Here is a 14948-nt window from a genome sequence, read left to right on the forward strand (position 1 = left end):
ATGCACACATTATGGCTCAAATAGCCTAAACGGCAGGTCCTAAATGACAGCTTGCAGTAAACAAACAGCAGCGGGGAGGGAATGGTCTGTACTTAAAGCCCAACGCATGGCACTCTAGGGGGCTGGCGGGAGGGACCTCTCCATGGTGACAGGATGTGATCAAAACAGTCCCTGCTGAAATCTATCCAGGTTACAAAACACACAAACACACACACTGTACACATGTACCTGCGCGCGCGCGCGCACACACACACACACACACACACACACACACACACACACACACACACACACACACACACACACACACACACACACACACACACACACACACACACACACACACACACACACACACACACACACACACACACACACACAGCATGGGCGATGGAATACATCAACAGTTTGGCTTTTGACCTGACATGCTACAGTATGTATGCATGTGTCCCAGAATAACAGCAATAAAAAGATGCCATTGGTGTAAAAACTCCCAGACTTCCCCCACCCATCCCCCCCAACGGAAAAAAGAAAAGCAAAATAAATAAATAGAGAAATGAAACAAAAACAAAACAAAAGCAAAGAGACAAAGCCTTGGAGAGAGATAGAGAGAGTGTGTGTGTGTGTGTGTGTGTGTGTGTGTGTGTGTGTGTGTGTGTGTGTGTGTGTGTGTGCGTGCGTGCGTGCGTGCGTGCGTGCGCTTGCGTGCGCTTGCGTGCGCTTGCGTGCGCTTGCGTGAACACGTATGTGCGCGTGCCGTGCACACATGCAAGTGTGTGCATGTTTGTAAGACCAAGTGGGAGACACAGGGAAATGGGGCCATAAAAAATAAGGGAAATGACAGAGGAATGAATGGAAATATTGGGGTCACACTGATGGCCAGTGAATTGTGTTGTGAATTGAATGAAGTCATCTTTAAAAAGGCTGCTGTGTATCCCCCCTCCCTCTTTTATTGAGAGAATAGCCATATTAAACACCCTGTTCTCTTTGTGAAGTCAAAGTCATATCCGATGATGATTGGGTTTGGGAAACGCTCTGATGGAAGGAATAGAGCCCATTGCATCCCCATCACCATCTCACACCACATTGGCACACGCGGCTCACTGCCTCCCAGTTTTGGCCAAAATTGAAGAGCTTGCACAGAGGAAAATAAATAGATGGTTGAATAGCAATGGCCAGAGCCACTGAACCTTTTATCAGTGGGAATCTAACAGCCGTGCCGTTTCAGAATTTCAGTTTAGCTTCCGATTACGGTACGTCCCGGCATTTTATTCCCTACATCTCTATGCTTCATAGCCTTCAAACACTTCTCAGTAACTGCCTATTATCAAACAGTTCCACTCCACTGACCCTGCCAATAAAACTTTTCATATCCTTATAAATGAACTCGATTGCTGCGTTCTAAACATTTACACTGCACTAACAGTTCATCTCCACACCTTGGAATTGGCTAAATTCCCTTTTCCTTATGAATATATATAGGAGGAGATTAGAGATATGATAGCTTTTCAGATTGCTGCACCCAGTGAAATTAGTTTAGTGAGCATTTACAGACTAAATTGGAACCATTAAATAGCGGATTGAATTGATGGCACATTCATTGTCTCTCCATCGGTATCACTGTAAAATCAATTAGCCGTCACTTTTCCATTCTCAATAAAGTATGATTGTCAGCCACGGATGAATAAAGAAGACCCTGACAGGCACTCAGTCCGGGACACCATGCGAAAACAAATTTGTGTGCCGGGCAGAGTCTGGCAAACGTGATCTGTAATTGTGCGAAGAAGCACAATTGTCTTCATCAAAAGGCTAGTATACACAGTATGGGCCGTTAGTTCAAAAACGAACCGCATAAAACTGACATTGACCTCATGAAAAGCTGAAAAACATTGTTAAAAAAAAAAACCCTGATGAGTTAACATTGTGGATGAGATACTTATTGTACGGACGAGTTATTGAATTTGTATTATTCAAGTGGAAATGTTAGTATTACTTGCAAGTGGTAATTTCAGATTCATATATTTTTGGGATGAATATAAAGTATTAAATTCCCAAGTCCTCCAAAATGCCAAATTCTGAACAAAGCATTGATGCAAATATTTGGCACAATTTTGGCACTCTACAGTATTCAGTGGATGTACTGAATGTGTAGTTTTATGCCTGCCTACATGTTATGTGAAACATGTTATGTATCTTCCCTTCATCTTCAAGTGGAGTATCATATGTTTCATGAAACAATCTGTTTGCTAAATGCATCCAGTGACAGTCAGCTGTTCAGTTTCAGTAACAAATCAAACAGCATCTCATGCCTGTCAATTTGCCAGAGGCGCTGCTAAGTGTCCTCTGAGATCAAGACTTTCATCTAATTTTGCTTTCTAATGAAATCAAATAGAGTCCCTCAATATCCCTTGTTGCGATGCTTTCTGCAATATCTACAATGAGAATCTCGTCTCCAACAGCTGAAACGCCCTCCCTCTCTATTTGCTGTGTATAGACTAACATATGAACATGCATATGAAATTTACCCAAGGCTGCGGCATCACATATGTCATTAAGCCATAGATGACACAATGAAACAAAGCCAGTTTTTCATTAGGCCATTTTGTCGAAATGATGGAAGGGCATAAATATTTTGCTGTATATGCCAACACCAGATTAGAACAATGTGGCCAGCAGTCTGATGGGCTGCAAATACTGCTGCTTTTAAGACCTGCCAGTAATTAGCGGCCAGGATTCCAAAGGACAGAAGCTAATTCCATTTATTTTTATCAGTACTACTAGGAATTCGCAATTTCAGCAGTTTCCTGCAGACTTTGCAAAGACTTGCAAGTCTCGTCAATTCCTGTATTTTAATGCTTAAAACGTATCACATTCTTTTTAAAAAAACATACCAATGCCAATTAAAACAAATGGTAAACAATTAATCAAATCTGGTGTCCTCACCATAAATTAACATCTTTCAGCAAACCCAAAACAAATCGGAGGATTTTCAGTCCCAATAATCTCTGAAATATTCTGTAATAAATTAATGAATAAATAGATAAAAAAAACTTGAGTTAAATGATCATGGAGTTCTAAAACATGAAGTGAGATGTCTAGAAATAATACAGGAGCAGGTATTGGATTCACATTAAAGAGCATATTATATTCTTCTAATTTCAGAAAATTAATGAATCTTCCTACCACAATTACTATGGTATGCACTCTATTGGCAGAGGATTGGTTATCTCCACACAAAGTAAAGGGCTTTGGGATCCTCAGATGAAAGGTGATATGGAAATGTGATCCATTATATTATTGCTTCATGTTATCAACACTTCAGCTTCCAGTATACGCACAATACATAGTACCGGTACTGTAGATGCTCATCTCAGAGGTAAATACTTTGTATTTCATGAATACAAATGGTTGCTCACAATAGGCAGGTTAAGAATTCAATCTCTATCATTCTGATTATGTGACTATATTCCAGGCCCTTGGAAAAGAATGCATGGACGTGAAGACCAGCCTTCAGATATGAGCTCAGTGTTTGTTTAAACTTTAGGGGGATGGGATCGTAAACCGTCTGTGTGTTTTACTATTGGTCAATAGCAGCTGGGCTCTCAGGTGTGGTGTGAGACCGACAATGTAAAGGCAGCCAGGTCTGGCAGCGCAAAGCCTGATTTGTCATGCTGCGAGCCGTTGTGGGCTTGTACATCTGCAAGTCTCGGTGTGCGACACTGGCACACAACTACAGTATAGCTCAGGCTTATGGGTCAGAAGACGCATGTCTGCCTGATATATGCTCAGTTGCGTGCCGGTGTCTTGCACCGAAAATAGTTAAACTTGTAGATCTGCGATTTTCGGCGCCAGACATGATGCGCAACTAAGTATATATCAGGCTTCAGGCAGCAGATCAACCTCAGACCAGCTGAGGAGCTATTTAACGTACAGTACAGGAAATACAGGAAGGTGAGAACAGCTTAGAAGGGGTTTTCTCATGAACCTGTCTGACCTGGGAACCATGCTCTAAGGGGGGAGGCCCGGCACCCCGGGGCCGCAGCGGAGAGCAGACAGCTGATGTTTGGTAGCAGGCGGGGGGGGGGGGGGGGGAGCTTCTCTGTCCACAGGTGCTGTACAGATGCATCCAAAAACAGAGCAGGCAGGCACCAGTTACCCAGGGACATGGTGACCCACCGGAGTCTCCCGACTCAGTCTCACTCACAGCCCTCGCATCTGCTCAGCCATTCTCCAGGAGTAATTACACATGGCACCGGGTGTCCATGATGATGGATGCTGGGAAGTCCAACAGGATTTGGCTGCAGTCTCTTTTAACCACTTAAACAATATACTTCATTGACCGGATTCCCACAGGCTCTATAACAGTTTGTCCATTTTTCCCTGTACACCAAATCTCTTCACTGAACATATTTTTTTGCAGAATGCCCCCAAAATAGGGACGCTAGAGTTCATGTGGTTAAGGTTATACACGGTTCAAGGAAGCTAATTTAGTGTGCAATTATTGTTTTTCTATTACATTTTAAAAGGCATTTTGAGTAAGTGAGGTCATGCACCCTCCTCTTTACAGGAGGATTTTCAAGATGTTCCATTTTTCTAAGCCATTATGGAGACTAAATGAAATCTAGGAGGAAATGCTGTCCAATTGGTGTCATAATTGCCATTTGGAGGATTCATAATTACAGGGCGCAGCTATCAGATAAAGAACTGGAGATAAAAAGGAGTTTGCTGGTAATGGAAATCTGTTTGGAGAGGAATAGATTCTAATAAGTAATTTTGCCTAATAAACTATAACCGATTTAATCTCCACCTTATCAGGCCAAGATTTCACCACTTTCCTTTTTAATTGGCTATTTTGTAATCCTGATTCCCAACAGAGCGGATGGTCTGTCTCCCTCTCCAGAGGGTTAGCATGAAATCAGTTTGAAACACTGTGTCAATCTTATTCTGAAGTGACCATCTGGCCAGTATACAGAAGCTGGGGATGGCATGCTGAACCATGGGGTCTCTGTGAGGCAATCATCAGCAGATTTACACAATGTGTTAATGCAAATTTAATAGAGACTTCCTATCGGCCACTTTAATCTTCCATGTGTCCTCAATGTCAGCCTGGCTGCTAAAGCCTTCACCCTAGCAGGGAACTCTCTTGTCATATATGTCATATGTTCTGAGACAACAAATGTAGCCACTGGGTTTCAGTTGTCTAGTCCATACATGTCCTTTTTTTTATTATTCTAAATAATTAATTTGTAAAAGCAAACTTTGTAACTTATATGATAGCTTGTTGTGAAAAGCTTCAGATATTACATTTGATTGCCCATGCACAACCCAAAAGTTAACACACCAACCAGTTTTATTTTAATATGCCACAGGATATTTTTACTGTTCTGTGGCTGGCTGCAGTGTTTACTGTATGTAGGCCACTGAATAGATGACAGATTACTTAAGATTCAAACTATTTACTCAGGGAGCTTCATAGTGCATGCTTCATAGTGCGTACATTTTGATGTGCTGAATAATGTGTGTACAAAAGGACAGCTTTGCTTTATTTAAAGGCCCAATCTCAATAGTAGTATGGTGGTCTCCCCTGTTGAAAAGCTGTCATCCTATACAACATCCTTTGTTCATAGAAATATTTATTGTATTAAAGACATTTTTCACCGGGAAAATTATTGTTCAAGCTTTTGAGGCACGGACTGACACATCTGACAGATTGTACATATTTAAGGTTGTCAGAGGTTTAATGAAATGTTTTGCAACAATGGAGGCATAATACGGTAGCGTTCTCCCTTCTATGAACACGTTAATGAAAATATGACATGGAATAACATCACAGCTGACACCTCTCTATGATTTGTGCCATAATTATAATTCAGTTTATACAAAATAACTACCACATCTGCAGTGGTTGGAGGTGGTCTCACTCATAGCCTCGGGAAGATTTTCTGAGTAGGGGGTGCGGTGGCGCCCCCCTCCCTGCTCCTCCATTGAGAAATGTTGTCCCTAGAGTTGGGTACGATGCCTTCGGGTTAACAAGCAGCCCTGTCTGAAGCCCACGAGCCAATGTCTCCCCTGTCCAAGCGGGGATTCCCTTTTGAATGAGTGGTAAATATTTGGTTTCCCATTAGTTGCAGTTACTTATCTTTGTCGGGAGAGGACATAAAATTTACGGATTGAAGTTTTAAACAGTGCTATTCTTGGGCTGGGGAAAGCACATTTCTGTGTCATGAACTCGAGCAGTATCGAACTAAAATTAAATAGCAATGTCACACCAATACAGCTGAGGTTTTCTCCGCTGACAATTCATTCTATGCCGACTTAATGAATATATTTTTTCTTTTACTGGACTATCATATTGAATAAGTCTTTTATTGTAGAAGGGCTATTGATTTTAACCACTTAAACCCTATATACTTTGTTGACTGGAGTCCCCCAGAGATCTAAAGCATACTAGGCCTTTTTTCTCTCTACACCAAATCTGAAAATAACAATTGAAAAGCTGTGAACTTGTAGATCTACAATTTTCTCAGAATATCCACCCCCAGGATAGGGATGCTAGGTTTCAAGTGACGGAATATGTACTATGATAACCATAAAACCATCCTTAATACTTTCACAGTGACCTTTACCATTTATTTCGAGTCAATATACTCTGTGGAGCTGCACACTGGAGTGACAGCACAGTCAGATCTGCGGGTGCAGAAAATTCTGTCTTGTTTCCGGTCATAACATACTCGTTGGAATGGCCCAAGATACAGAAATACAATGTTTTGAAACAGAACGTTGTAGTATATCTTGTGCAGTAATGTGCCAAGTGATGGGGTTTGAAGTGCACTACACTGTATGTATCATTACAACACATTTTTTCCATAACCACAATGTCACAGAAATTGTGACATTGATTTTCTTCTGTCATGAGCACATTCTTGTCTGTGTGACAAGTGCTTTAGTAGAAGAGAAAATGTTGCAGCAAGTACAAAAGACAGTTGTGGGTATTGAGTAGTGTATTGAACATGTAACAAATAAAGAGTTGGTGTATGGAAATCAGAATAGATCTCCTGGGCAGTTCTCATAATCTGATCTGTAAATGGTGAGGTGAAGTAGGTGAGAGTCCCAGAAATGTACTTCTCCTTTATCTTATTTATTTTAGCGAGGATGTAACGGTTACATCTCAACCTTCCCTTTCCTCTAGTACAAGAATATTTAATAGTATATTTTATAATGTTTAGACTGAAGATTATACTGAGGCACTACATTGTCTCTATGCATTTGATATATTACCTTGTGTTTACCTTGCTTACTGTAAGTCTGCTAAATGCCTAAATTGTAAACCACAGAAGGAAAGAGATACTGTAGGCATTTTTTTGTACTTTTGTATGGTACACCTTTTGATTTGTTTCACTCAACATCTCATCCTACAGTGTGTTCCATATTACATTTTTGATCACTTTTGCTGTTCCTGCCAGTTAGCAAAATATCGTAGGAGTCAGAGAGGAGAGTCAAAGAGAAGAGTTAGTGGTGTGTTTGAGTGAAGTTAAGTTCACTGAGTGACAATACATGGACACTGTTCTGCTAAGGAAAGGACACTATTATCTATCCTATCTGGTCCATGAAGTGATTCTACAGTATTTCTACAATACACAGTAAAATGTGTTAATTTAAAGGGACTACACCATGAATTTTAACTTTTTCTTATTGTCTCCGCCAGGCCGAAAGGCATGGCGAGAGAGTATGTTTTACTCTCCGTCCGTCCGTCCGTCCTTCCGTCCGTGTGTGTGTGTGTGTGTCCTGTCCGTGTGTTACCAGCTAATCTCCGGCACCGTTGGCCCGGTCGCTGCGAAACTGTGCAGTGTGCACACCCACTTCCTGGATGCCAATTCAGAACCTATGCCCCACATTTTTCACATGGGCCTGTTATAGCGCCACCAGGAGGCCGATTTGTGCAAAACCCATTTTTTCCCATTACACCTACAGCTTTTAACCAAACGTCATGCAAATCGGTACACAGTATCTCTATAGTCATGTGATCAACCCGGATCTGTCCGATTTCCCATATTGTATCCTCATTGGCTAAGGTTGGCTTCCAAAGTTTGCAGGATTGGTCCGTTTTGAACAAACTGCCTCCAATCATGAACGCAGCTTGCCATTTCCATAAAGAAATTAAATAAATTGCACACGCACATTCCCACTAGGCCGAGGAAGAAATGCCACTTGAAATTTTCAAATCAGCCTCATGGTGGCGCTATAACTGGCCGATTTGCATTTTTAACTATAACTGCACCGATCTGCGTGAAACTTTGCACACATACTCCCTAGAGGCCAAGGAAAAACATCTGGACTGCATTTTTCACATCTGCTTTTTACAGCGCCAACAGGAGGCCGACTTATGTAAAATATATTTTTGGAGATTATTCCTTCAGATTCTGTCCAAAAACACGCAAATTGGTACACTGCATCTCCATAGTCATGTGATTCTGATGGATCTGTCCGATATTTCATATTCCATCCTATTTGGCTTACAGTGGCTTCCAAAGTTTGCAGGATTGGTCAGTTTTGAACAAAATGCCTCAAAACATGAACGCAGTGTGCAATTTCCGTGAAATTTTGCATGCAGATTCCCACTAGGCCGAGGAAGAAATGCCCCCCTTTTCACATTCACATTGGCCTGTTATAGCGCCACCAGCAGGTCTAATTTAGCAAAACACATTTTTGGAACAAAATGCCTCAAATCATGAATGCAGTGTCAGATTGAAAGGCCTAAGAAGAAATGCCACCCTTTTCACATTGGCCTATTATAGCGCCACCAGGAGGCCACAATAACCTACCTGACCTGGCGGAGACCTGTGCTCCGAGGAGCACTTTTTCTAGTTTTTTGTGTGTTTTTGGTCTCCCCTACCTCTCTTCTATCCCCAAAAATACCCCAGTTTGAGCACTCAGGCTTTCACAGCAAATCTGGGGTTTTCTGTAAATTGGTCTCAAAACAGGCCAAACTGATTTGGTCCCTAATACCTAATTTTCTTTTCTTATTTTTCTTTTTTACTTTTTCCACACAGAACCAGGAGATAACATGCATACAAACTGGCTCAATAGCGCCCCGTGCCAAACAGGACAATGTGGTATTGCAGGTGAAAGTGCTTTATAAGCCAGAGAGAAGGCTTGATTTAGGCTCAAACCTTTTGAAAAACATTTCAGGGACATAAACAATATGATATTAAATATTATTATTTTTTCCCTTTAACTATTTGTAACTCTGAGAGTGAACAAATGGAACCAAATCGACCCATACATTCCATTTGGTTCCATTATAGGCCTACATTCTCAAAATGGAATTAACACTAAGGACTTTACTGTGTACCACTTACAGTGGTGGAAGAAGTACTCCGCTTAAGTAAAAGCAGTTAAAAGTCCTGCATTGAAATTTTACTTGAGTAAAAGCACAAAAGTATTGGCATCAAAATGTACTTACAGTACCAAACGTAAAATACCTCATCATGCAGAATGGTCCATTTCACTATTATATTATTGGATTGTAATTAGTAATGCATTCATGTGTTCATCACTTTAATGTTGCAGCTATAGGTGGAGATGATTTTAATGACTTTAATTGCTGCTGGGTAGCTTAACCTATAATAATACATCATCATTTATTTGATGTATGCTTTATAATAATCTATTAAATTGCCTAATGGGTAGGCTGGCCAGCCGGCCGGTGGACCACCAGCCCCAACAGGGGCCCCCGTTACTATGACTCAAACATAACCATAGAGTTCACTATGACTCAGGCATAACCTTAGAGTTTTTCTATCAGAATCAGAATCAACTTATTCTTACTTCCATAATACACACTAGGCATACAAGGGAGCAAAATACAGTTCTCCGCAACTCATGGCTTGTCACATTTAAAAACAACAGACACATTAAAAAGAGGAAAAGCCATTTAAAAACATAAAAAAGTAGAGCGAGAGCAGACAAAATTGGTAAAAAAAAAAATTGCTGATGCATTCAAAGTGCAATATAGATACAATACTATTCAAAAGTGCTATTCATCTCAAGATGTTGGTTTTGGGGGCAGTATATGGCGAGTGTTCAGGGTTCTGATGGTTTGGGGGTGACTCAGACATAATCATAGAGTTCCCACTGCAGCTACACCCAAATAAGGTCATGCTGACTGTGACAGCATAACATCAGACCCAAACAAACCCAGATTTTCAACATGTGCTGATGTCAGACACAACCGAAACCATGTATTATTAGATGTGTCGTTTTTGATTAATCCAAACTGTAGATGTGAGGGCCGCATAGCGGCCCAAACCTCTAGTAATCTAAATCTGCAAAGTGTCTAGTATAAAGCTGTCAAAATTATATGTAGTGGAGTGAAGTACAATAATTCCTTCTGAAATGTAGTGGAGTAGAAGTATAAAGTTGCATGATAAGGAAAATCTCAAGGAAAGTAGAAGTAGGCCAACAGTACTTGAGTAAATGTACTCATTTACGTTCCACCACTGCTGGTTACAATCACATCACCCAGTCCCTAATGACAGCATCATTGTCATTATCGTCATGGTAATTACATGCTAATGATCTTGTCACAGTGTACACCTACGCACATTTGATCTGTATCAAGTCAACAGCAGACGCACAAACCTCATGCTGAGTGTGCTTTGTGATCTTAGTGTGACTACACTGACAACAGTCAGCAGGTGACTGGGAAATGGCCTATCCGATTTATACTCCGTCGTACGACGAAGCACAAATCAGTCATACTACCATCATCATCACCCCACAACTCCTGTGGTAAATGTCACAGAATTCATGACCATCAAGTTGACAGCCATGAAAGAAGAGGAAACCAAGTGTCACAGAGAGACCGCAGCATGGACATGCACATAGCTTTCTCAGTGTACACTCAGTTTATGAGTAATAAATGACCCAGCTAAACTACTTAAACAATATACTTTGTTGACCAGGGTCCCACAGCAGTCTGTACTTGGTCCCCTCTTTTTTCCCCCTCTATACATACACAGTATGAGCTTGTAGATGTACTATTTTTCTATCCTATTTTTGCCTAAATGTTCGCCTATTTTTGCCAAATGTTCCGCCTATTATGGCATGCCCGGAATGGAGACGCAAGGGTTCAAATGGTTAATCTCTTTAATTCTAATCAATTAAAAATAGCATAAGCACCACACTGTTTTGTTTTCATATCGCAAGGCTTTTGAATTGTATCATTTTTATTAGCTTGGGCTTCTTGCTGGTTAGGTGCTGGTATATTTTATCGGTCATGCTGAATTGCAAAGTAATTAAAACAGTTGGAAGTACACAGAGTGGTTTTCAAGAAAGTTCTATTGTCATATCTACATAAGACAGGGAAACTGGATTTTTATAAACACTTGGGAACAGGTAAATAAAATAAAAAACCTTTGATTTCATTTCAGCTTGAGTGTTTCTTAACAAAAGAGAAGGAGCTAAAGGGAGAAAAAAATGTATATCAAAATGGATTTTCCCCCTTCTGTGTATTTAATTGGATGGCCACTTTTACTTAACTTATCTCTTGCCTTCCACCTCATTCAAGTGAAGGGAGCAATTCCACTGAGAGAAAATTGCTATTCCTCATTCATTCAAAAGTGTGCTATGTGGCATTTGGTTATGCATCGTTAAAAAAAAAAGGTGATAATCTGCATTGTTTTCTCTGACCCCTCGATGTGTCGGGTCAAATGTGTATGTAAACTTACGCTAACATAAATTCCATTATTTTATTAAATACGCGTCATTCAAGATCACTTTCAATTGTAAACAAAAAAAAGTGTTTGTAAAAGATAAACCATGGGATTATTTATAGCTCAGAAAAATGATCCTGGCATGTAAGACAAACCACTACCCTGGAGATCATCTGTAAGTAAGTCAATATGACATGAATCATGATGGACGACATTTTAAATGGAGCACAGCTACAAACTTAACACTACCACGGGCCAAGTTAAGAGCAAATGCTTCCATCCCATGTAGTCTTGGAATAATGGAAAAGGCCCCTACATTATTGCACATTCTTCCTGGAAGCTATAGAGACTGACATTAATCCCAATAGTCTGTAAAATTGAAGCAATAAAAACCACAAGCAGTGGCATCAAATTTCTCTGTGGTGATGCTCCTGAAAAATATAGATCCACAGACAAACAATGATATCTATATTTGATTGTTTCAGTAAAGATTCCATGGCTCTCTTTGTTGTACATGAGAGAGACATTACACCAGTGGCAGAATATGACCTCATTTGCTGCGGAGAAGAAATTTAATTAACAAGGCAAACAGTGTCTGCCACTGTGTCTCAGTAGAGACTCCAGGAGATAACCGTTACCTTTCAGAACAACCTTTTACAGTCAGGTTGCTTTCTTCAGACATAGCTCCACAAACCCTCAGTCTGACACAGAGGCCAGAAGCACTGTCTGGATGTTAAATATCTGCATTTTGGGAGCTCTGACACTGTACCTCAATTAATATAACAGAAACAATATACAATAGCAACCAGGATTTTAGGATCAAACTAAATGAAGCTACCAGTATACAGGCTATTGTATTCAAAAGCAGAATACAGACTGTGATATTATCTAGGCTATTTATTTGACAAAATCAATCTCAATTTGAGTTTTCCAATGTTCGCTTCTCTTGAGAAGAGCATGTCTATAATAAGGTAAAGATATAGCTTACAGACCACATTCTCATTTAACACAAAAGGTATAGGGGTGTTTGATTGAATTAATGGCTGATCTCTGATACTTGCTAATGGCCATAGGTCCCATTTTAAGATGTGAATGCTTTTATAATGTGTTAAAAGCTTACAGTACCTCTCCTGTGAAAACAATACCTTGAGCAAGCCATGCAGTAATAGAGCTGCTCTATTACCCATGGTGCCATTAATGCTTATGATTATTATTCCTCTGTTCTTTGCCTCTGTGCTGTGACAGAGACTTACCAAAGCTTTACATTGTAGAGGATAAACAACACTGATATAACGGGCGCGGTGGAGAGGAGGAGGGTTCCACCATCAGTGGTGGAAAAAGTACTCACATTTTTTGCTTAAGTAAAAGTATCAATACTGCAATGTAGAAAAACTCTGTCACAAGCAAAAGTCCGGAATTCAAAATTTACTTGAGTAAAAGTATTCATATCAAAATGTACTTAAAGTGCCAAAAGTAGAAAGGACCCATTATGCAGAATGTTTATGCACAAGTTTTCAAATGTATAAAAATCTTTTGAAAATAGCAGATCTACAAGCTCACAATGCGTCGCATCACGACGCATTGTGAGCTTGTAAATCGGCTATCTTAAAAGAATGAAATGTATATAGGGCTGAAGTGGTTAATGTATGTTTTGTAATCAAAATCTACAAAGTAACTAACAAATTTCATCCACTTTTTTACTTCTGTAAATCTGTGATGTGACAATAAAGCTGATTCTGATTCTAAAGTAAAAAATCAAAATTGTACTTAAGTACAGTACTTACTAAATGTACTTAGTTACTTTAACCACTGTGTCCACCATCATATTTGCCAAGAAAATGTTCCATGTGCTGTCAATCTGTCATTGCATAAATGCTCGTCATAATTATTTCCCTACCATCTACTGTCAGCTTCACCGTGTGATCATTAAAACTAATAAAATCAAGTATACGTATAAGGATGGTGTACTGCTTCCACTACCAGCAGATTTATTGTTTTCAGTCAGGAAAATAATAATAGATAGCCCCACTAAGTTTGACAATACCTTTTCCCCCCTCCAAAAATGTTGACATACCATGACAGGCATATATAATTAGCCTCTGTGAAATTAAATATCCAAAATGAGCTGCATCCAAACTTGAGCAAAAACAATTTTAAGCCTAATTTGGTATGAGACATGACTGGCCCAGTGGCAGTGTGCAACTCAGCCAATTACGATAAGGATTAAGCACATGCAATCAAAAGATAGAACAAGATAATGTGCAAAGATACATTTGGAACGCAAGCAATTAATTTGAGAAGCATGACACCCCGGTTGTTAAAGATGAGGCAGGAGATGCCTGCTTTAACGCTCTCCATCATTATTGATGGCAACAGATTACCGGTTTCTCTTCGTCCCTGCGAGTTGGCTAAAGACAACACAGGAAACGCTGTCATGCGATTGCAAGGAGCCAGACGGCGCTGTCAGGGAGAGACCACAGCGTTTGGTGGCTGCTGTCTGTAACTCATGTGCCTACTGAACCCGGGAGGCAGAAAATGACTGAGTTCACAAGTTGATTAATGAGTCTACTGCCACTACTTGTCAAAATCTGAAGCTTGATTGTTAAGCTTTAACCTTTTTCAAATAATGCATCTTTACAGTAGATGACGACAGTTTATGGGGTCATATAAAGTGTAAATTGATGCCACCCAGACATGAACACAGTTATTTACTTACCGTGGTAAATACGGGTTAATTAAATACATTAGTACGTCTACACATAAGGTACCATGGAATTCGCACGCCAGCTGCATTTACTTTGATCTTGACAAGCTATTGAGAAAACATTATGACAGATCTGTGAAGGGCCATTCGCTGTGTGGTGGAAGTGGTTTCGCTGATGTAGGAGAGAAGATAACATATGCTTAATCTGTTTGCCTGCTAACTGTCCAACTGTTAGGAGAGATGATGAGATTAATTAGGAGGAGGATTGCTACTGAGGGAGAGATGAGACTGTCATCAGACAGTAGGTGTTGAGTAATGACGGCTGCCATGTCTTCGCCATCGGTAACGCTTATTATAATTTATGCTCCCTCACTCGGCGGTGTCGCGGGCCAAAAATAGCAGATCCGCAAGCTCACAGCGTTGTGAGCTTGTAGATCTGCTATTTTTGGTGCTTGACACCATCGTACGATGAAGTATAATTAAAGCTTAATGCTAGTCTCTACGGCATTAACTCTGACCCAATTAGAACC

This window comes from Gymnoscopelus braueri (genome assembly GCF_963280865.1).
Source record: "Gymnoscopelus braueri genome assembly, chromosome: 13".
Taxonomy (NCBI): domain Eukaryota; kingdom Metazoa; phylum Chordata; class Actinopteri; order Myctophiformes; family Myctophidae; genus Gymnoscopelus; species Gymnoscopelus braueri.